This window comes from Coptis chinensis, chromosome 3, assembly GCF_015680905.1.
Source record: "Coptis chinensis isolate HL-2020 chromosome 3, ASM1568090v1, whole genome shotgun sequence".
NCBI classification, from domain to species: Eukaryota; Viridiplantae; Streptophyta; class Magnoliopsida; order Ranunculales; family Ranunculaceae; genus Coptis; species Coptis chinensis.
Genome location: NC_141458.1, coordinates 37,988,901 through 38,010,985, shown reverse-complemented (window position 1 = coordinate 38,010,985; position 22,085 = coordinate 37,988,901). Strand labels below are relative to the sequence as shown.

General features: G+C 38.4%; 2 long non-coding RNA genes across 2 annotated transcripts; both read right to left on the bottom strand.

Annotated features, from left to right (window-relative positions):
* Positions 1–15,036: 15,036 nt before the first annotated feature.
* LOC147509496 (uncharacterized) lies at positions 15,037–16,153 on the bottom strand. The gene is made up of 4 exons (XR_015216569.1): positions 15,732–16,153; positions 15,404–15,559; positions 15,207–15,313; positions 15,037–15,109 (listed from the first exon to the last, which is right to left on the bottom strand). It is a non-coding gene; the product is annotated as an uncharacterized LOC147509496 (long non-coding RNA).
* A 61-nt stretch (positions 16,154–16,214) lies between these two features.
* On the bottom strand, positions 16,215–17,116 carry LOC147509495 (uncharacterized). The gene is made up of 3 exons (XR_015216568.1): positions 16,979–17,116; positions 16,627–16,667; positions 16,215–16,294 (listed from the first exon to the last, which is right to left on the bottom strand). It is a non-coding gene; the product is annotated as an uncharacterized LOC147509495 (long non-coding RNA).
* Between the last annotated feature and the right edge of the window lie 4,969 nt (positions 17,117–22,085).

The following is a 22,085-nucleotide window of genomic DNA, read 5'->3' as shown; positions in this document are numbered from 1 at the left end:
CACTAGGAATTCCCTAGTGGACGAGTTATAGCCTCGTGAGAGTTTTCCAGTGAAGGTACTCACAAACTTCATCTATACTACAACGACTAAGAAATAAAACTATTGTTTCCTCATTCATGTCTCAACTATCTATACATCTCACTAGCAAATGAATAAGAATAACCAAGTCAAAAACCTAAGCTAATATATGCATAATAATTAATCATCTATGATACAAATATATATATACTATGAGTAATACTATGAAATGCAATAGCAGGTCCGTTTCTGAAAACTCTTAAGTAGGTCCTCACATAAATGTCAAGACAAAAACCACTCTGATTTTTCCGCTCAAGTTTCGCTACTCCAGTGTGCAGTGGGCACACTTTACCTTACAATCTCAATGACAAACAAGGAAGTCGAAGTCGATCAAACACATCTGCCACTTACTATCACACTAACCTATTTCTAATTGAGCTAGAGGTCTTTATTAGGTGTTGCGGGGATTAGGAGATGGTTTTAGAAGGAAGGAAATGGATATTCAAAAGGACAAGTCTGAGATAATAGAGTCTTCATATTATGTAACTTAGAGAAAACCTTGTTATTTTCTTTTGCTTCTATACTTTGTTTCCATCCTTAGCCATATTTTTCTTTTTCTTTTCTTTGGCTTTTGACTCCCTTTTATTCTATTTTTGGAGTTTTTATTTATTTCTATTTTTCTTTTTCTTTTCCTTGGATGGAAACTTCTTTTCTTTTTCTAAAGCAACTAACTAATTTTAGTTTACATAGGTTTTTCTCTTCTTCTCTCTTCACTCATTCTATTCTCAGACTTATTCTAGATTGGGTAAGTTGAATTTTTTATTTTGTTTTGTTTTTGTAACAGGGTAAAGGAATTGTGGTTTATGGAAGACTAAAGAAAGGCTCAGAGGGGCGACTAGCGGAAAATAATTCATAGGTTTGAATTTCTGGCTATATCGATCCAAAGAGGGCCTAAATTATCGCTTAAGATATGGCATAGTGATCAAGCAAGTGGACGTGTGATTTCTCTATCCGGATTTTACTTCTCCCTTGTGTCATTTCTCAAATGTTTATATAAGGCTTTAGGCTATATTCTCCACAGATTTGTGGAATAAGTACTCTAGCCTAGATTTCATAAACTTACTGCTAACAATCATAGATACTCATGTAATATATTTATAGTTAGATGCAAAGATTATTACCTACATATTAACCTAAGTTTCTAAAAATTATTCTAATGCAAAAGCTACGTAAGACTTCTAGATTATTAAGAGCATAGAGAAGGAAAATAATACAAATACTCCTAAGTGTATAGCATGAACTTATTTATTTATATTTTTGAATTTTTTTAAAATTTTAACTAGAAAACAAATGCATATTATATATATCTATATCCTAACAGATGCCTTAATTACACATGTTTCTATGCCCCCCAAACAAAAATGCATGCTTTGTCCTCAAAGTATTTTAAATAACGAGGGTAGGAAAATACCATGGAAACGCGTGAAATTCTGAAACATCTGCAAAATAAGGGTAGAACATACTAATATAGGAAGGAAAACTGATGCAACTCTATAAGAGTTCCACCCGTTATGGGGTTAACAGAATTAAATTTCTTGGGACATAAGCAGACAATAACAAAACTAAAAACTTACCTTATCTCCCGCTTAAGCATCCTCCTCCTCATCAAAGAGATGAGGTTCCTTCGCATCCTGCCAGGCCATAACAACTTGCCAAGCTTGCCGCCATTTATCATCTACTAATACTAACATGTTAAGTGTTATTATGTCTGATGGGATGTATGGGGAGACCAAATGAGGCTGCACCTACCATCCCGGCCAAGTCATACCAGCGAATGAGAGAACCACCCAATTGGTGGGTCTCATGACTTCAACCCTTTTCCAATCGTGAATTGGGCCGCGTAATACAAGTAAACAACTACCCATGATGCGGCTTACCAAAACAGGCATAAGAAGATACTTTACGCCTCATGCTTTGGGCTCTCTTAAGACTAGCGACTAGAACTTCGGGAATGTCATATCGGGCGACGTCCCTCGCCTAAAGCGAGGAAAATGTCACCAAGAATATCTGTTTGCGTAAGTGAACCGCCATTCCCCAAAATATTCATCGGGATGAATAACATGGTGGTGCCTACGTTTTTGGGACCCGGGCCACCAAGGGCAATGCTATATAAGCCCCGGTCCATTACTTTCGAAATACCCTCCCCATAATACTCATGGAAATATGTATAATCATAAAGGTATGCATTATCGGTCATATATCCCCATGTGTGAACAGGATCAGGTATTGGTAATCCCGAAACTAAAGCTACCACATATTTATTGAATTCTAGTGTCGTGTCATCGACTACGACGGAGAATTCTTGTTCTCCATCCTGATTACAATAGAAACTAACGTGGTCCTAGAAATAAGCAAGAAGTCGTCTTTGAATATATGAATCGTCATCACTTACCAGTAGATGGCGCCATCCTAACTGCAGGATCCGCTCGCGGAACGATGCTCCATAGGTATCGGTTCCCAGCAAGTCTTCGAACGACTGTTCAGGAATGACTATAAGAGATGTCATCTCAACTACTCTTTGGAACAGCTCTAAAAATCCTGGAACAACCCTCAGAAAAATGGAAATTTTCGTGTTTACGGAGGTCGTATGCGCAGTGCTTTCGGGTGTTTTGATTTATGTTTTTGGGCGCAAAGCGCTCACTCTTGGGCGCAGCGCCTGAAGTAAAATTTCTAAAGGTAAAATTTCTATTGAGGCGCAGTGCGCGTAAGTCTTGAAGGGCGTTTACAAGGAAAAAGGAGGAAAAGCTTGGAGTGAAAGGTGAGAGATGATGGTGGGGTGTAGTGTGGGTTGTGAGTGTAGAATGAAGGAAGTTTAAATAGGTTCTGAGCTTCCAAAACGAATCGGCAAGTTGCCAAATTGTTTATGGCAATTTCCAGAAATAGAAAATTTCCAAACCCGAAAACGGAAACAAACCATATTCTTGATTTTATAACAACCCTGGTATCTTTTATACTAGATTTAGAATAGTAACTTCTAAACTCTCCTAAATTTCATGCTACCACCACACATAATCATAGATATGCCGATATCGGCCAAATTCTCAACCTTTACTCCAAGACAACATTACAGAAGACGATCATATAACGAATTATGCTCGGTATAAATATTACCACCCCCAAACAATTCGGGAAGGTGGGATTAATGATAAAAACACGCACAATTCGAAAATAACCAATTATATTAAAAAAAAATTAATCCAAACAACATAAAACAAACAAATTAATATTTAAATTTAACTACTAAATTAAATTCCAACTAATAAAACAATAAAAACAATGAAATAATAGCGAACACAAACTGATGGTGAACACCTAGCCATGTGATGAAGATGGACCCTGAGATGGAGATTGGTCCTAGGATGAAGAATGACTTGAGCCATCTTGTCGTCCCCGGCGGCGACGCCATGCCTCTCGGACTTCGTCGAAAACGTAATCCTCCGCGGTGGCATGTATCGTAGCATCTCTATTCGGAACAAGCGTTTGTGCTTCCATCTCAGTCCTGAGTACTGCATACTGGGTTGGTGATGCTGGTGGATAGTCTCCATGTTAGACAAGATATCTTCCTGACCCCTTTTAAGCATTTCAACTCTCGTCTGAAGGTTCGTTTGTTTATTTCGAACTACAATCTGTCTATCTCGGATATCTTCACAAATACCATAAACGCAAACCCGGCCGGTTTGCAACACTTGCATGCGTTCTAAATTAGAACTACAACTATCTAATGCATCTTCATCCAGACATGTCATATCTTCCATTTCATCCTCCAACTCAACTACATTTCCTTCAGACAACGGCCAAGTCTCTTGGATGCAATCTGTATAGATACTTGCATTAGAATGCAATTTGATCTTAATAGGAGCAGATTTTGCGACAGCTCTAAATGAGAGCATGATCTTAGTGATCAATACGGAAGAGGCAAATGCTCTTTCCCCACTCCTCTAATCACATTAAAAATTAAATCGAGGATGCAGAAATTATACTTATTCGCTTGCAAAATCCAGAGAACGTCGCGGACATTGCGGACCGATATCGCTTTTTTTTCTTTCCCCGGGCGTTCCTACCAATCCACCGAGCTCTGATCCAGTTGGTTGGTTCTCGACTTGATCGGGCGGACGAATGAGAACTTCGATTGTATTCACCCTCCACGACAAAGTATCTTTCATCAAAGCGGGAACTCCAAATCTGCGATTCCTGAATGGTGGCTTCTAGGTTGCTTCCAGCGTAATGCCTAACAAATCGACCAACAACCGCCTCGTTACTTCCCCTCGCGTTCTGCTACCTTAATGAAAAAAATCCTATCCCCTCCAATTCGCTTCTTATAAAACTGTTCTACCAAATCATAGTGATAGAACTCCTCGGTCGAAAGTACCACAAATCGTTCCAATCCTCATAATCATCTTCGTCGTAAAATGGCGCTGAAGTGGTCGGCAAAGAAACGCGCGTGCTCTGGCAAAATTCTTCGTCGTAGCGCCATTGAAGTTTTTGAAACAAACAATGGTTTTGTAGACGGTGGAGGAGGCAAGTTTGATGAAAAACCACTAAAAACAGTGGTGGTGGCAATGGTGGGTACGGTGGCAGGTTGGAAGCTTGAATTGGCGACTGTTTTCGGTGGTTTGGGAAATTTGTTTGAGAGAACTCGGGCTGGTGGTTAACAATGGGCGTGGTGTAAATAGGTGTTTGTTTTTTTTTTTTTTTTTTTTTTTTTTTTTTTTTTTTTTTTTTTTTGGTTGTTAGGTTTTCCTTTAAACCTTGTTAATTGGCGGGATGGAAAAGGAAACCGACTGTTTGCGTTTTGGGAAGGAAGGAGACGCTGCCCGCGACGCGCATGCGGTCGTTTTAGGCCCCAAGCCCAATTCGAATTCCTAACTTTTTCGATATTTTGCACAATTTCAAATTCTATTTGCCGCTTCGTTACTGGTCCGATTTTGGCGAATGAGTTATGGAAATGATCAGTAGAGAATTTCCAATCCAATGATCCATAAAACACTCAATTCCAACCATGGGTGACGTATAAGAAATTGGAAAAATGCCTCGAAGTGCGTGTGTGACGTAAATTATGCGAACGAAGGAAATCTAAGTTATAGATAACGTCAACCCGAATGAACTACGACTAACGGGCCTAAGCAACACAAATGGAAAGTTCGAGCAATCCGGATGGAAAGACCGACTGCCCACTCCCAAACAAATTTTTAAACACAAAATTTATTTTAAACGTGGGTCGTTTAAAGTAAGATTCCCAAGACTTGTGGATTGCTATTTCTATGATTTTAGAATTTTTTTTATTTTTATTTATTTTTATTATTTTTTATTATTTTTTTATTAGTTTATTATAAGAAAAATGAAAAACAATAAATACATAATTCACCCCATAGAGGAACATGACTCAAAAACTGAGAAAACATGCAAAAGTGGAAAACGTGAATTATGTGAAACGTGGACTTAGGATCCAAGATTTCTACAGCCCACACACTCCATAGGGAGGGCCCGGTTACCTGAATGGTGCACTTACCACTATATGGAAGTGAAAGGAAGTACACCAAATGACAAAGGTCAGTCGTCATAGACAGGGTCCTGTAAAAGGACTTCCTCTACATCGTGGGGCGAAGTTCGCGGAAAATGTTTTAACCGTTGACCATTAACTTGAAAGGTAATGCTTGTCCTTGGGATTTACCAAGGTGATTGCCCCGTAAGGGGTGACTTCAATAACTTAAAAGGACCGGACCAACGGGTTTTACTTTCCACGGGAAAATATGTAGACGGGAGTTGTAAAAGCAAGACCTTTTGACCGACCACAAACTCTTTCGCAAGATTTGCTTATCATGAACACGCTTCATGTTAGCTTTATAATCCTTCATGAGATCGTAAGAATCGCTACGGATTTCCTCAAGCTCATTCAATTGCAACTTCATGTTTGACACCCGCCTCATCAATATTGAAGTTAAGGCTTTTATAGCCCACGAGCAGCACGGTGCTCTAATTCAACGGCAAATGACAAGGTTTCCCAAATACAAGTCTAAAGGGAGACATACCTATAGGAGTTTTGAAAGCCGTCCCATATCCCATAAGGCATCCATAGGCGCTTCGACCGGTCTTTCCTATCGGGATTCTGTTGTTTCTAAAATCTTTTTGATTTCTCTATTAGAAACTTCTACTTGTCCGCTAGTTTGTGGATGATAAGGAGTTGCTACCTTGTGTAAACTCCATACTTTTTCACTAAGGATGCAACAACTCATGTTGCAAAATGTGTTCCACCATCACTAATGATGGCTTTAGGAATGCCAAAACGATAGAAAATATACTCCTTAATAAAAAATACAACTGTCTTATGGTCATTGCTACGGTAAGCCATGGCCTCTATCCATTTAGACACGTAGTCCACGACAAATAGAATATAAATGAAACCGTGGGAAACAGGGAAGGGACCCATGAAATCAATGCCCCAAACGTCAAAAATTTCTACTATCATGATTGGGTTTAATGGCATCATATTACACTTTGTGATTCGCCCAAGTTGTTGGCAACGAATACACATCTTGCAATACACTTGGGCATCCTTAAAAAGGGTAGGCCAATAAAATCCACATTGAAGAACTTTAGCGGCTGTTTTCATTCCACTAAAATGGCCACCACACTCTTTGTCATGGAAGAACGATAGAACTTCATTATATTCCCACTGGGGAATACAACGACGAATAATCTGATCCACACAATACTTAAAAAGGTAGGGCTCATCCCAGTAGTATAACTTAACTCTGGCCAAGAATTTCTTACGTTCATTTCTTGACTAATTATAAGGAATAACATCAGCCGCTAAATAATTTACAATGTAAGCATACCAAGGTGCTAAAAAAATAGCATACAGATGCTCATCAGGAAAAGAGTCCGGTATAGACTCAGAATCACTATCATCGTCATTTGTAAGTCTAGATAAGTGGTCGGCAACTACTTTTTCGACCCCTCTTTTGTCCTTTATTTCTAATGTGAACTCTTTGCAGGAGAAGAATCCATCGGATTAATCTCTGCTTAGCATCCTTCTTTGCAAGAAGGTACCTAAGGGCTGCATGGTCCGTGTAAACTAAAGTTTTAGAACCAACCAAATAAGGACGAAACTTATCTAAAGCATAAATGACACTAATAATTCTTTTTTCAGTAGTTGTATAATTCCGTTGAGAATCGTTTAAGGTTTTACTAGCATAATAAATAACAAATGGACTTATTATCTAGTTTCTGTCCCAAGATAGCACCAACCTGCATAATCACTAGCATCACACATGAGTTCGAAAGGTTTAGACCAATCGGGAAGTCAGTATAATTGGTGCAGAGGTTAGAGCATGCTTTTAAAGTTTCAAAAGCCCGCTTACGCTTAAAATTAAAATCAAAGATGGCATCCTTTAAAAGCGATTAGTTAAAGGCCTAGCTATTTTCGAGAAATCTTTAATAAAAGCCTATATAAAACCTGCATGGCCTAGAAAGGCTCTAATATCACGATAGTCCGTGGTATAGGTAGAATTCGCTATCTTATCTAGTTTGGCCTTATCTACTTGATGCCATCACTAGATACAATGTGACCTAGTACTATGCCCTTTTTCACCATGAAATGACACTTTTCCCAATTTAAAACGAGACTCTTTTCTTCACACCGTGTCAAAACCTTAGATAGGTTTGACAAGCAATCTATGAAGGAGTCTCCGTAGATAGAAAAATCATCCATGAAAACTGATAAGCACCTAAAAGTGTATTATAAAATCCCGTTGAGACATATAAATTTGGTTAACTATGTGTTTAATAATCATGAAATAAATATGTTTTCATACTTTTACAGGTATTCGCAGTAAACATGGAAATATGGTTTAAACCTGCAATAAAGCACGAGGAATGACATGTATATGAATTCTTCCAAATCCGCACAAAAGCATCAAACTTCCGAAGCTCCTACCTCTTGAACCAGACTCGAATCGACAAGTGAAGTGAGCTGCTCGGACAATCGTAGGCGATGAACTCTACGATAGGCGAAAAGTTGTAAAATTGCCCAAAGACCGGACCGCCATCGACTGCACATAGGACCCACTATCACGGGCCCGCAAGATTGGATGAGTCATCAATCATGGAGCATGTCAAGACAAAAATGACAAATTATTGGTGCAAAGTTGACACCTTGCATGTAATTAATTAGACTAGCAAGATGCACGTGCTATGCACGCGATGTTAAAGTAAACTTGCCGAAAAGTGTAAACATAATTTTACTACGCCATTTTTTATTAATTTTCAAATTGGGGTTTTTGGAAGCAGCAAATTTTGAGAGAAAGCACACAAATCTTTTTTATAGGAGTGTACGTTAGTACGTACGTGTGTTGTGTCTTGAACTCACAATAATTAGACCATGGATTATTCAATGGAAATTGGAAGATCATCTTTCTATCACCTAATTAAACGGAAAACCTGATTCTACTCACGTGTTGTGACAATATGAAGCTTCAGGAACTCTCAATTCACAGCATGCTAATTGTTTTAGATGAAGTATAGTAAATAAAAAACATTATAGAAAGGCATAAAGCAAGGTACGTACAGATTCAAGTATGAATGAGTTTTACTGATGAATACCTGAATAAATGTTCATACCTGTGGTTGGTCCTGTAGCGCAGAGGCCCCACTCTCCAGTTGAGGTGTGCCAACTCTCTCCCACCGATGGGGGGACTTCAGACTGAGAGTTCACAAATGCGTTGTTGTTTTCAATAAGTTCTCCCCGTTATGTTGTCTCTCCATGTGAGTTTTAATAGAAGAAGGGAAACCTCTTCCAATAGACGCATCTTTTGTTGGTGCAAGAGAAACCAATTGAGGTCCAGTACATTGAACTGGTACACTTTCATCTCTAGTTTGAACACGACTCAAACAATGATACCCTTGCGAAGGCATCAAGGCAGATTCCACATCAACGACCGAGGCATTTTGCATTTCTTTTTATGAGAAGCACTGTTGATCTGATGCAGCAAAGATTGACCGATTCTCGTATAGCCTTTTGGAAACTCATTTGCAAGAAGTCGCCTTCATCGGAATGACATTTTTATTTTTCTTAGCCACCGCCTGGTGGGACTAAGATTGGGATCAATACCAAGTGATACATCGGTTCCATCACTTGATTGTATATTACTTTCATCACTTGATTGCTTTCGGCCTCTACCTCGGTCATATTGATGTTGTTATCTTCTTTGCAACCATAAGATTGGCGGACGAGAGCCGAGGAGCGTTTTTTAAGTTGTCATTAAACATACGCACTTTCCTTTGCCTTAGCTTCTGGGAATTTCTGCTCGCATTACTATTTTCAAAAATCTCATTGTCACTCTCCTCCAACTCCTCAGTATGGACTTTACTTGTTTCACCAGTGAGAGCATTTTGAGTGTCATTTTTGCAGAAGTCCACATCCACAACCTCGTGTGCCTCACTATTTGAAGCACCCCACATAATAAGTTGCATATTTATGACCTGTCCTTCACCATTGCTCTTGAAACCCCACTGCTACTTCCTCCGTCACCTCCCATTCCACTACCACCCCCTAACGAAGTCATGCCCTGAACCGAAAGAGTTTGCAAAATCTGCAGTAGAAGATGCATGGGTTAAAACAATAAAGAGAATTTTATTTTTTAATCTTGCTTTGAAATCGACATGGAAGAACCTAAGATTTGAAATTTGTTTCCAATAGTTTCAGATTAGACACCATGAAAACATTCAAAACAGCAACAGATACCAGAGGCCTGAGTGATTACTAAGAAGAGTTTCATATAAGATGAATCAACAACTATCCCTTCTCTTCATGTTCTCTTAATTGATAGATGTCGCAGAGATTGTTTTGTTTACACTCTCACAATGCATGGAATTGCGAGAAATTGGTACAAAATTCATAAACCTGGGGCAGAATTCCCTCAACTTCTCATGGATTTATCTCCTACACCACATAACAATTGACTACGTCAATATTTATTGATCTCAAGCCACAGATTTGCAGTATGATATTAAGAAATCAAACAGTGAAGAATATTTGAGGGTCTAGGCACTCTAAATAATTAAAAATATATATATTTTAAAAGTTACTCCACATCAAACTCTGAAGTATACGGTTAAGGGAAAACAAAGTATAAGTTGCATTTTTACAGGGCTCAAGAATTCACAGTAACGCCCCACCATCATTTACCTTTATTCCTTGGGCTACGTAACTTCTTCTCGTTTTCCCTCTCTAGTCTATGAATTTTTTTCAATCTAGCTTCACGTTTTAACTGAGTGAACCGCATGCGTCCTTCTACAATTGTACTTTTCTCTTCTTCCACATTGATTGTCACTTGTCTATCATGTTGTAGCTCCACATTTTGGTCTGAAACTAATAATAAGCAGACATCATAATGGAGAAGCAGCCAAAGAGCAACACAAATACTAACAAACAATGGAAAAGTTGGGAAGAAGAAACGAAACCACGGAAGGAGTTGAGACAAAATATTGGCAAAAACAAAGCTTTGCTGCTTCTTTATTTTGCATGTTACTTGACCATATGCCAATGTTTGCGGAGCTCACCTTCACAAACTTCATCCATGGTTGAATGCCGGGAGATTTGAATAATTTCAGTCTATACCGGGTCTTCTGCTGCTCCTGTGCTCACATCTGGACCGTGAGGCTTTTCCTCAAATCTGCTTTGTTCCATGGGCTCGATACTGGTGAACTGTGTATGCACTTTCTTTGAAGCCCTTTCCTCAATTTTTTGTGCTCTTCTTTGTTGTGAATCACCCCAACTTTGCTCCTTCTCCAGATAAGACATATACAATGACCATTGCTGCTCGGTGATATTATGGGCATTCATGACATGCCACAGTCACCACTGATGGGCCTCATACATCTGCCTCATTTGTACATTAGCCATCCACTGGAACTTTGCAGCATAACGTTGTTTTCTTCGTTCACAAGTCCTCAGCATTCGTTGTTGGCGTGCAATAGAATGACGATCTTTCGGTGCCTCGGGCAACCGTAATGTGATGATGGTGATAGTCTTTGTCGATTATTAAATGGTGCATGCACTGTACCTATTGGTGAACTACACTTACGTTCTCTTGACTGGAAATTCCATTTGCCTGATCGAACTTGTCTGCTTTAACTTGTCTTTGGTTGATCGCATTACTTCTGTGCCCTGTAAGGTTTTTAAGTTCTTGGGTCACATGCACTGGCTGGTGAACAATTACATTGTTTTCCACAGAATGTTGCTTTAACTCTTCAGTATTTACTTTCAGGGACTCAGCCAAGCATGCTTGTATACTTACTTTTTTGTTCCTTTGGACCTTTTTGCAACAAAAATGGATCTGCAAGCGTTGGATGAAGTACATACAATTTAGCAATACAAATTTGAGGTAATGTATAGAACTCTGTTAAAAAAAATTCATAACTTTGACCCATAATAAGTATAAGGTAAACAACCTAAACAATTAATATTTTCTTCGATTACAATCACAAAGAGAACTGATCTTTCAAACGAAAGCTAGAATTTTAAAAAATGAGAGAATCACACTGGACAAAGATTATCTAAGAGCCTACACACATTGATAACAGTTGGCACGCGATGATATAATTCATGTCACTATAGTACGAAAAATAAGTCTGGCGATATATGCATGAGAATTAATCTCAATTTCAACGAGGCGAGGGGAAGACAAAGTTTGAATGGTGCACAATGGCAGTTTTAACTCAACACTCCACTGACACTTTACACCAAAAATATTTATGCAGTCTTTGCCCAACTCGACAATTGCATATTCCCCAAAACAACAAAAAAATTCTAAGATTAACATTCTTATCTAGTGTTTTAAATTTCTCATGCATTCTAAATGGTGCACATGGCGCTTTCTATATGTATATAGGCCTTTCTAGAAGAGTGGCATATAAAGTAGATAGTCGAGTGAATCTCTAAAGCTCCACGTACTCAAAGGATGGACGACAGATACATAAAGCTCCAAGACATTATATTACGACAAACACACCATGCATATTATATATCGATAAGTCTGCGAAAACTATTTATCAAAGAAAAGATCGAGTAGACCACAAATAACAATACTTAGAAACAATTATATTTGGCGTTAAAATTGAATTAGACACGCCAATATCTAATAGAATTGAAATAAAAATAGACTCTGGAATGACCACATGGCTAAAATTTCAACAAAAAGGATTTTCTTTTCTATTTTGGTTAAAGAAAACACTTTAATGACGAAGAAAGGATTAGTGGAATACCCGGCTAAGCTAGCACCCGATGAAATGAAACCATAAGTTGTGAGGCAGATTCGAACATTGCTTTCAAGCTTACATGCCTGACCGACTCACTTTTGTAGAAGATGTAAAAAGTTGAATATATATATATATATATATGTTATCGATATCTGGTGGAAATAAAGATCCGAGTTTGAAAGTTTCATGAGCTCACGAAAGTTTCTCTGCTAACTTGTATACACGGTTTATTGTACCGTCCATTGCTTTGCTGCAAGGCTTTAATCAATTAGAAGTTCTTGCATGCTTTTTACGCAAAAGGATAGATCACGGGGTATTAGTAATTTTAGGTATCTTGGGAAAAAAACCGTAACCCTTTACTCCTTTACTAGAGTTATACCTTAAATCCGACGACAAAAAGAATACTCATCGGTGTAAATGATTGCGGTAATCTTATCAACAGATTATACTAACGGCCTAACATGCCCATTCAGTAGGAATAATGTCTCTGGATTGACCTTCCTACCTAAATCGAAGTCCCGAACTTGAAGGGATCTCAGATCTTGATTGTCCTAGGTGGCTATGCTTGTCAAGATGAGGGAACCGCATAGTTTAGTGAGACGCCACGGAGAACCTTTTTCAAGGATGTGTTTCTCAAGAATTACTTCAATTATTGGATCTTTTTGACACTCATGTAGTCATATGATCAGTTTTTAAGGAAAGAGATTGGCAAGAACCAATGGAAGTTTATTAGTCGATATTTAGGGTCACGGATCGATCTTTGTGATGTTACAAAATAGGTGGTAAAGGCTGTCCTCATCTTGAACTTCAATCTTCTAGTTTGCGCGTACCAACAAATGTAGTTTTTCTGCTGAATTATATACTGAGACTAAGGTTTTCCACTAATTCAAGTGTTTGTTATGTTCTTAGATGCTTGAAATAGAACACTGCAGTTTTTATGAACTTCGGACCGCAGTCTTCGAGAAATTGGTGAACTTCGTCGAGATTAGAGGTTTGGTTGATGCGGATGAAGAAAGGCTGCTTTCCCAATCTTTTTCCCTAATAGCTTCTTTACTTTGCAAGCCCTTGACAATATCTGAACCATAGAAGCTTTCCTTCATGTACTCTTCATAATGCATGTTCACTAATCTTTTCACCTTCTCCATCGGTTCGACGTCAATCCCATGGTTGAAACACGTAATAAACTATTAGTACCTTAAAAAGATAGTTTAGAAAGAAAGGGAACTTGAGAAGTAAGAAAGATTTATTGAAGTAACTATTAACTATCGACATATATGGTCCAGTCCATGTTTCTTAAATATTAACCTTCTTTTATGTGTACCGAGTGGCATGTGCCTTCAAATTGAAGGAATATCGATCATATACTTCAAATCGGTGAAGCTTTGCCTGTATAGACAAAAAAATTCTCCAATATACTCATATTGATCACTTCTTTCCGCAGGCCGACAACTCCATTATTCCTATTTTTTAGCAGGATCGCAGCATGACAATTATCGTGGTAAGACATGTTGAACGAACGAAGAATTATATTGTTACAGTGCGGCAATGAATATCATCACTGCAAAAGACGTTTTTGAATGTGCCACACGTCTTTGGGGAAATTGCTTTCGTCATCTAAACGCAAAGTTGCTCTTGTCCAAAAAAAGTATATTCTTGCGGTTTCTTGGACCCTTAATGGGCGATGTCAAACTTTTGTAGTGTTTAAAGTTCATCCGTAATACGAGATAAGAACAAAATCTTTTCTCCGGTTATTGGTTACTCTGTTTTGAAATGAAGACCATAATCTTTGTAACTATTATAATCATGATAAAGTAGTGATGTTGTAACCTTAATCCTCCGTATTGTCATATATCTTGAAAAAAAGATAACAACCTTGATCGTTATGATTTTTTTCTATGCACCACGAAGCTTAAATTTCCAATTGAAACAAACAATATGATAAAATCCACTTACGGGCAAAAAAAAAACCATAGTTATCATACTTGGATTCCAACACACTTCAAACCACATGCGCATCCAAAGCAACTATCCATTGGTATAAAAGATTAAACAGTAGATGCGTTGCATAAAGTAGGAAGATCTGTATGTAGAACTAACCTTGAGTTCTTCATAGATATTGCTTTGGTGGTATGCTCAATGAGAGGGCTGACTTCGATTTCGTTTTCTGCTTCTTCGAATCCAATGAAGCTAAGCCAGTGCCCAATCCAGCATGAGCCTTATCTTCTCGACTGCGCGACTCCATTTTTTTTTAACATCACCTTGCTTATCCGAAGGACCACCGTCTCTTTCTTAGGTTCCTCGACTCTGCATTGCTTTCGAGAGATTATCGCGGTTACCCCTGAATTGATGATATTAAGAATTTGAGTGGAGGCACAACTTGAACTGGAACACAATGTGGGCGTACATGAAGGCCCTTTCTTTGCCGCTTTCTTCCTAACCTCTGTTGTCGCTTTATGCGCCCGCTTCATCGACACCCCTACCTCGATTCAGGTTCTCCCCATTATTGATGTACCAAAGGGTTTGTTGGCTGTTAATCCAACATTTTCAGACCCTCCAGTTGCACCAACTTGGAAAAGCTTGAATCAATCGCTGGATCGGCTGCTATCCAAACACATTTCTTCAATACCTCGCATATATTTTCAAAATTTTCATATGAAGCTATCTTATCAAGATAATTAGATAATAATCAATCAGCAAGTACCTTCAATATATCAAAAGACTTTTGAGCAGAAGCAACATTGGCTTCTTGCCGTTTTTGCTTATGTGTAGTTGCCTATATAAGTTAAAACCACCAAGTGAGGGGTGAAACAAACATCTTTTTGAATATAGCATTTAAAGGTAACACTTGTAACTTTAAGACATCCTTTGACCTGAAGCTCGCGCATCTTAAATGTCTTGATCCAGTTCTGAGAATCCCGCGTCCTTGAACCTCTTCACCAAGCTGTTTCACAAGTATATCGTATGTCTTCTTTTCGTGCTACAAACAAAAAACTCCGTATGATTTTACAAGCATTCAATTTCCTAGGCATACTACCCTATACATAAAACAATCCTTACAAAGACTTACATGGAGAGAAAGTTTGAAAGCCCCCATACAACTGAATGCAATGGCCAGAGTAGGAAAGCATGCAGCGGTCTGAATATGCTCCTCACCAAGAAGGCGATCATTCTTTTTTAAGGCTGCTTGCAAATAACAAAGAGCTGTATTCATCTTCCCAATGTCCTGGTACATCATAGCAACATTTATGAAAGTTGCAGCCATGTCAGGATGATCAGGACCACATAAATACAAAGAATTTGAATTTTACATAGAATTTGATCTGGTAAGAGTACTATTAACCATTCTTTACAGATAGTACTACCCTATACATGAAACAATCCTTACAAAAACCTACCTAGAGAGAAAGTTTGAAAGCCCCCATACAATTGAATGCAATGGCCAGAGCATGATAGCATGCAGCAGTCTGAATATGCTCCTCACCAAGAAGGTGCTCATTCTTTTTTAAGGGTTCTTGCAAATAACGAAGAGCTGTATTCATCTTCCAATGTCCTGGTACATCATAGCTACATTTATGAAAGTTGCAGCCACGTCAAGATGATCGGGACCACATGATAAACTTAGTAGGAGCAATGTCCAGGACATATGCCGTAGAGGGAGCTCCGTTTGGTTCAGACCATGATAGAAGAGAGCCATATTGCCATAGTTGTAACAATGAAAGACACACATACACAAACCAACAATAATCTGATCGAAAGCTAGTATACAATGTTAAATAAGGAATCGGAAAGCTCTTTGTGTGTTGCTTTATGGAGGAGTTTTCCCTTCTACAACTATAATTATGAGGGTATTGACAGAATTAATTGGTACTGTGGAGCAACCGAGGTAGCGCTCATTTATGATAAGTTCTTTGTGCTGCTACATTATTGCTCCTGCCATGTCTCCACCATTGCAAGGTACCTAATGATAGAAAAATTACAGTATCAACACCATGCACATAAAAAAAATTACAGACACTATAAATACCAGATCTACTCACTACATTATGTGCTTAGTTCAAAAACCCATCAATGCAAGAGTCGAATAGAAAAGGTAATAAATGGGCAGTCTCTTGCATTGACGATGAGACCTTAGTTTTCAAAGAAAATTCAGAAAAAAATTGATGGTACCACTAAGATAGTTGGTAAGGAAGAACAATAGATGTCTCATCCACCCAACAGATATGTATCACAGAAAAAGAAACCAAGGGGTATATAAGAAGGGAGAAAAGTCAATATATAAATGGTAATTACCAGCAGCAATTTGCAACCTCTCGATGCATGGGACCAATAACCTGCGCTACACCCGCGGTCAAACAGAAGCACAGAGAAGTTAAATTATTTTATTGGTAGCACTAAAACGTGATGCTTAATATAAAAAGGAAAAAAGAAAATGGCAACCATGAATTGTGGGTATATGGAAAGAGCATACTTGCTGAAGCATGGAAAATGCTTCCGAAAACAAAGTGTAAGCCTTATTAAGCATTCCCTTAAACAATTCCCAAAGCAGAACATAGTATCCACTACCAATTACTACACAAAACAAAAAGAAAATCTATACGGAAATTAATCGGTCAGAGAGGATGAAACACAAAAAAAAAAATACCTCTACCAACCGAACTTTCCCAGTTTCCACAAGATCCCTAGCTTCTGAACATACAGGCACTGAATGCTTCACCACAGGTTGGAGATCAAATATATCTGAAGTTTGGAATGGTGCTGCTGCATCAAAATCATATTTTTGTCTTGTAACCTCAGAACAATCGACTGTTAAGATATGAGCAGCCCACGCTTAGCATATAAACAGTAAAAGCATTTCAAAACTAATACATCTGTGCATCTATGCTAAGAAATCTCATACGGGACCAATAACCTGCGCTGGAAAGAGTTCATGAAGAAAGGAGGGGAAGTTGAAAGAACTCTGTATTAATGGTAGTTAAATGGGTATTAATGGTATTTAAGTGGGTATTAATGGCAAGGAAACACCGCGTATATTTCAATATAGGCGTGGATTTGGTTTTTGCCCTGAATTTACATAAAACTCCTTTGATTGTGTGTTGTAATTGAAGGGTATAAATAGAAAGAAAAAATTAAATGATGAAATAGTCCTTTTTAAAGACATTGAATAATTTTTTTTTTGTATTTAATTAGGGGTATTTGGTGGTAGAAAAAAGGCTGGTCTAATTTAAAAGGCCAGGTTAATTATGGTGTATTTTACTAATAGAGATTAGGTGTTAATAGTGAAAAAAAGGCAAGGTGTCACTTTGTTTTAATGTGGTGGATAAAAATGAAGTAAATGTGGTTTGATGTTTCACATGGGAGGAAATGAAATGTCTCTCAAATGAAGAAGAAAACAAAATAAGGGGAAGGGGGGGGGGAGGGACACTCTATTTACTCCCTTGACTTCTTTTCCTTACCTTGTATTATTTTAGTTCCTTAGTCATTCTTATTATTTAGTTTTTAGTTTTAGGAAAAAAAACTTGTAATAGTTTTAATGGAGGAAACCTCGGTTTTCTTCTAGAAAATAAATAAAAAGCAAGTGAGTTTAGTTAGTTTTTCTTCTTCCTCTTTCTCTCTCTCTTTTATTCTTCTAGTTTGTAATCCTTTATCCCAAGGATCATGAGCTAACTTCCCTTTTGGGGAGTTAATCCAACTCATGTGAGGGAAAATAATTATTGTTGGTTTGGTAGGTTGTTAGGAAGAACAACTAGACCTACATCCTATCCCAAAATGATAGTTGGTGTAGTGTCTAGTTAGGAATCAAGGAATAAGCTTAGAGATAAGTCATTGTTTGATTCCAATTGCTAACATGTATGAGTTTAGAAATTAGTCATACATGTTAGGGATCAAGTTTTCTTCCATTAGGGCTTGTCTATGAGTCTAGGAAGAATCAAATGAACCTTTTCAAATCAACAACTAAATGTTATTTTCACATGAGGAGGATTAGCTCTCCATCTTTTATTTAGTAAATTGTATTTTGTCTTAGTTGCATATTTCGAATCTTAATGTTTTTATTTAATGTTTGTGTAGGAAAGAAATCTAGTTTTAATATAAACTTACTCACTAGTTCCCTAAGAGTAACAACCAACTTGTAGTTGTCCTAACCTTTAGGTTGGTTCGATCCTTACTTCAACTTTACGAACGCGAAGATCGTGAGTAAGAAAGTTTGAGTTCGCTTTTGCAACAAATTAGAGAGTCAAATCTCTAACGTAGTAAAAAAAAGCTAATATCAAAAACTTCCATAAAGCGCTCTACCATGTCACTAAATATATGAAGCATACACTGCTGGAAGGTACCAGGAGCATTACAAAGGCCAAAAGGCATTTGTTTATAGGCATATGTTCCAAAATGACATGTGAAGGTAGTCTTTTCTTGGTCATCAATATCAATAATAATCTGAAAATAGCAAGAGTAGCCATCCAGAAAACAATAAAAAGCATGACCAGCTAGACGTTCGAGCATCTGATCTATAAAAGGTAAGGAAAAGTGATCCTTTCGTGTCATAGCATTTAAACGTCTGTAATCAATACAGATTCTCCATTTCATAGGACCTTGTGTGAAAACATAGTCACCCTTAGCGTTACGTACCATGGTAACCCCCGATTTCTTAGGAACTACATGAATGGGACTTACCCATTCACTATCGGAGATTGGGTATATGATACCCGCATCGAGTAATCGTAAGACTTCTTCCCTAACCACCTCTTTCATGGCAGGGTTTAAAAGCGATCGAGGTTCGCGAAAGTCTTCGCGTTATCCTCCAAATGGATAATATGATGAGTGCAAACATTAGGGTCAATTCCCTTAATGTCAGCTAGGGACCAACCAATCGCAGACCGATGTTCCCTAATCACCCTAATTAAATGTGTCTCTTCATCCTTAGATAACAGAGAAGATATAATTACCGGATGACTACCATCCGGATCAAGTTGAATATATTTTAACTCCGGGGGAAGAGGTTTAAGCACTAGGGTGGAAAGAAAGTCAATAGATGTTTCGTCAGGGTCCTCATCTTGCGTAATGAATACTTGCTTAGGTAGCAAGTCTTCATACTCAATATAAGGAGCAACCGAAGGGTCTACAATTGGTGTGGACTCAAGGATGGTGTTGACTTCCTCTAAGTAGGAGTCATTTACAAAATCTGAAGTTCCAAAAGAAAGGAATTTATACATATGGTTTTCGGGAAACGTGTTGTTAAAATAATCTTGAGCTAAGCTCTCGATCATGCTAACCTCCCCATCTATAGACGTTTCTGGTAACTGTTTCATCATTTTAAAAACATTTACCTCAACATAAAGATGGCCAAAAGATAAGGACATCTTACCATCGCGGCAATTTATAAAGCCGCGTTGGCGCCACCAAGAAGGGACACCCTAAGATGATCGGTACAGAGTCGTTAGCGACTTCTGTATCGAGGATAACAAAATCTGCAGGATAGTAGAAATCTTGAACCTTAACAAGCACGTTTTCCACTACACCCTTAGGATACTTTATAAACCTGTCCGCTAACTGCAACGTCATTTTTGTAGGTTTCATTTCTTGTAGACCTATTTGTTTATACAAATAAAATGGGAGTAAGTTAACACTCGCCCCCAGGTCTAATAAAGCGGTCGTCGTGTATGATTCTCCTAAGGTGCATTTTACAATGGGGCGACCGGGGTCCTTGTACTTAACAATTCCATTATTTTCTCGATAAAGTTGGGAACCGCTCGGTTAGAAAGCGCCTTTAGGTATGTTGGTCTTATGCCTAGTAGTGCACAACTCCTTAAGAAACTTAGCGTGGTTAGGTAGCTTTTTAATAGCTTCGAGAAAAGGAAGGTTTATCGTTAGATTTTTGAAAACGTTCCTAATCTTCTCAAAGTTTGTATCCCTGGTGAGCATGGCTAATTTCTGGGGAAACGGTAGATTCACTCTATATTTAGCATATGGCTCAACTGGATGTCTAACCTTGGGTATCTGTTTCTTAGGTTGTGGTTTAACTGGTACCTCTACAGTGGTAGGCTCTTCAGTTTCTATTTCGGTATCTAGTTCTATATCCAGTGTAGGGACTACTGGTGGGGTAACGAGTTAGTTACTTTGTTATCAACCACTTTACCAGAACGGAGAGTGGTGATGGCATTTAGCTCACCTACGGTTGTAGTTTCCGTACTAGTACTACCGTTTACCTCAAAGACTGTGTTTGCTGTTTTAGGGTTTGATATCGCTTGGCCTGGAAACACGCCTTTTGGTTGGGCTTTCTCTTGGGCTAACTGTTGTATGCCCTGATTTATGGATTGTAAGATCTGTTGGTTCGATTGAGTCATTGATTGGAAAAGTTGTTGGGTAACCTGTATAAAGGTGTCGATACAATCCGGTTGTGTAGGTGTAGTAGTCACAGGTGGTGTGACTGGAACTATCTCACGTTGATTATTTATGGGCGGGTTGTGATAGTTATTATTGTTAACCGGAACGATACCTCTATTGGTATTATAACTATTATAATTACCCTGACCTTGTGCTTGACCTTGTCGTGGTTGCGCTTGGTTGTTATAATTATTATAATTCCCCTGACCTTGTCCTTGTCTAAGTGGAGCTTGGTTATAATTGTTTGCTTGCCTAACATTTTGGTTATTAAACCCTGGAGGTGTAACTTGTTGATTGTTTCGCCAACCTGGGATTTTGTCTCCATGGGGCATTAGGAATAGGATAGCTATTAATGGAGCAAACATTATCTTTCTCGATTGTTGTTATTCATAGGCAGAGGACAATAGGAGTCGGGTGTTCGGGGACTCAAACAGAAATTACATGGGTTGGAGTTGACATTCATGACGGGATAGGCTTTTGTTGAACAGAAATAGCCTCTACCTTTTTAGTTAGAGATTCGATTAAATTTTTAAGTTCGGATCGGGTTTCATCTCAAACATACCGCGGCCTTAATCTGTTGAAGAAGAACTAGCGGAGCGGGGATATCATCACTACCCCAATTATTATTATTAAGCTTTAGTTTGATCTTCTAAAATTTGTAAGCCTCCGAGGCTCCTTTACTTAGGAAACTACCCCCATTCATTATGTCAAGGACTTCTTTATGGTGGTGTTGAAGTCCTTTGAAAAAGGCACGAACTAACATGTCTTTCGCTAGGTTATGATGTGGACACTCTATAAGGAGATTGGTGAAACGATTCCAAGCCTCTGAAAATGATTCATGAGGATTTTATCGAAAGAAATGAATCTTGGAAAGCATCTCATCCGTCTTTAGGGGTGGGTAAAAATGTTCCATAAACAACTGAACAAGTTTAGCCCACGAGTCCACAGAATTAGGCGCTTGGGCAGTTAACCAAGACGCCGCCTTATCGGCTAAGGTGAAGAGAAATACCCTCAGTTTAATTTGTTCCGCACCAACCGTAGGATGGTGGAATGTTGTAAGGACTTGTTCAATCCTACGCATGTGCTGATAAGGTTTTTCATGGTCTAAACCATGAAAAACAGGTAACAAATTAAATATGTTTTGGGGGATTCGAAAATCCCCCACTGGGTCTGCTAGAACGATACAAGATTTAGGGCTATCGCTCAAGGCTTTGTAAAAGTCGGAGAGAGGAGTCTCTCTTTCTTCAGCCATTATGTCAAGTGTGGTGATTGGTATACTAGATAGACGTGTTTGTTGACGTTGACGGTTAATTACGTTCGGTGTTTTTCTCCGGCCATTATGTCAGGTGTGGAAGAAAAGAGTACCTGAA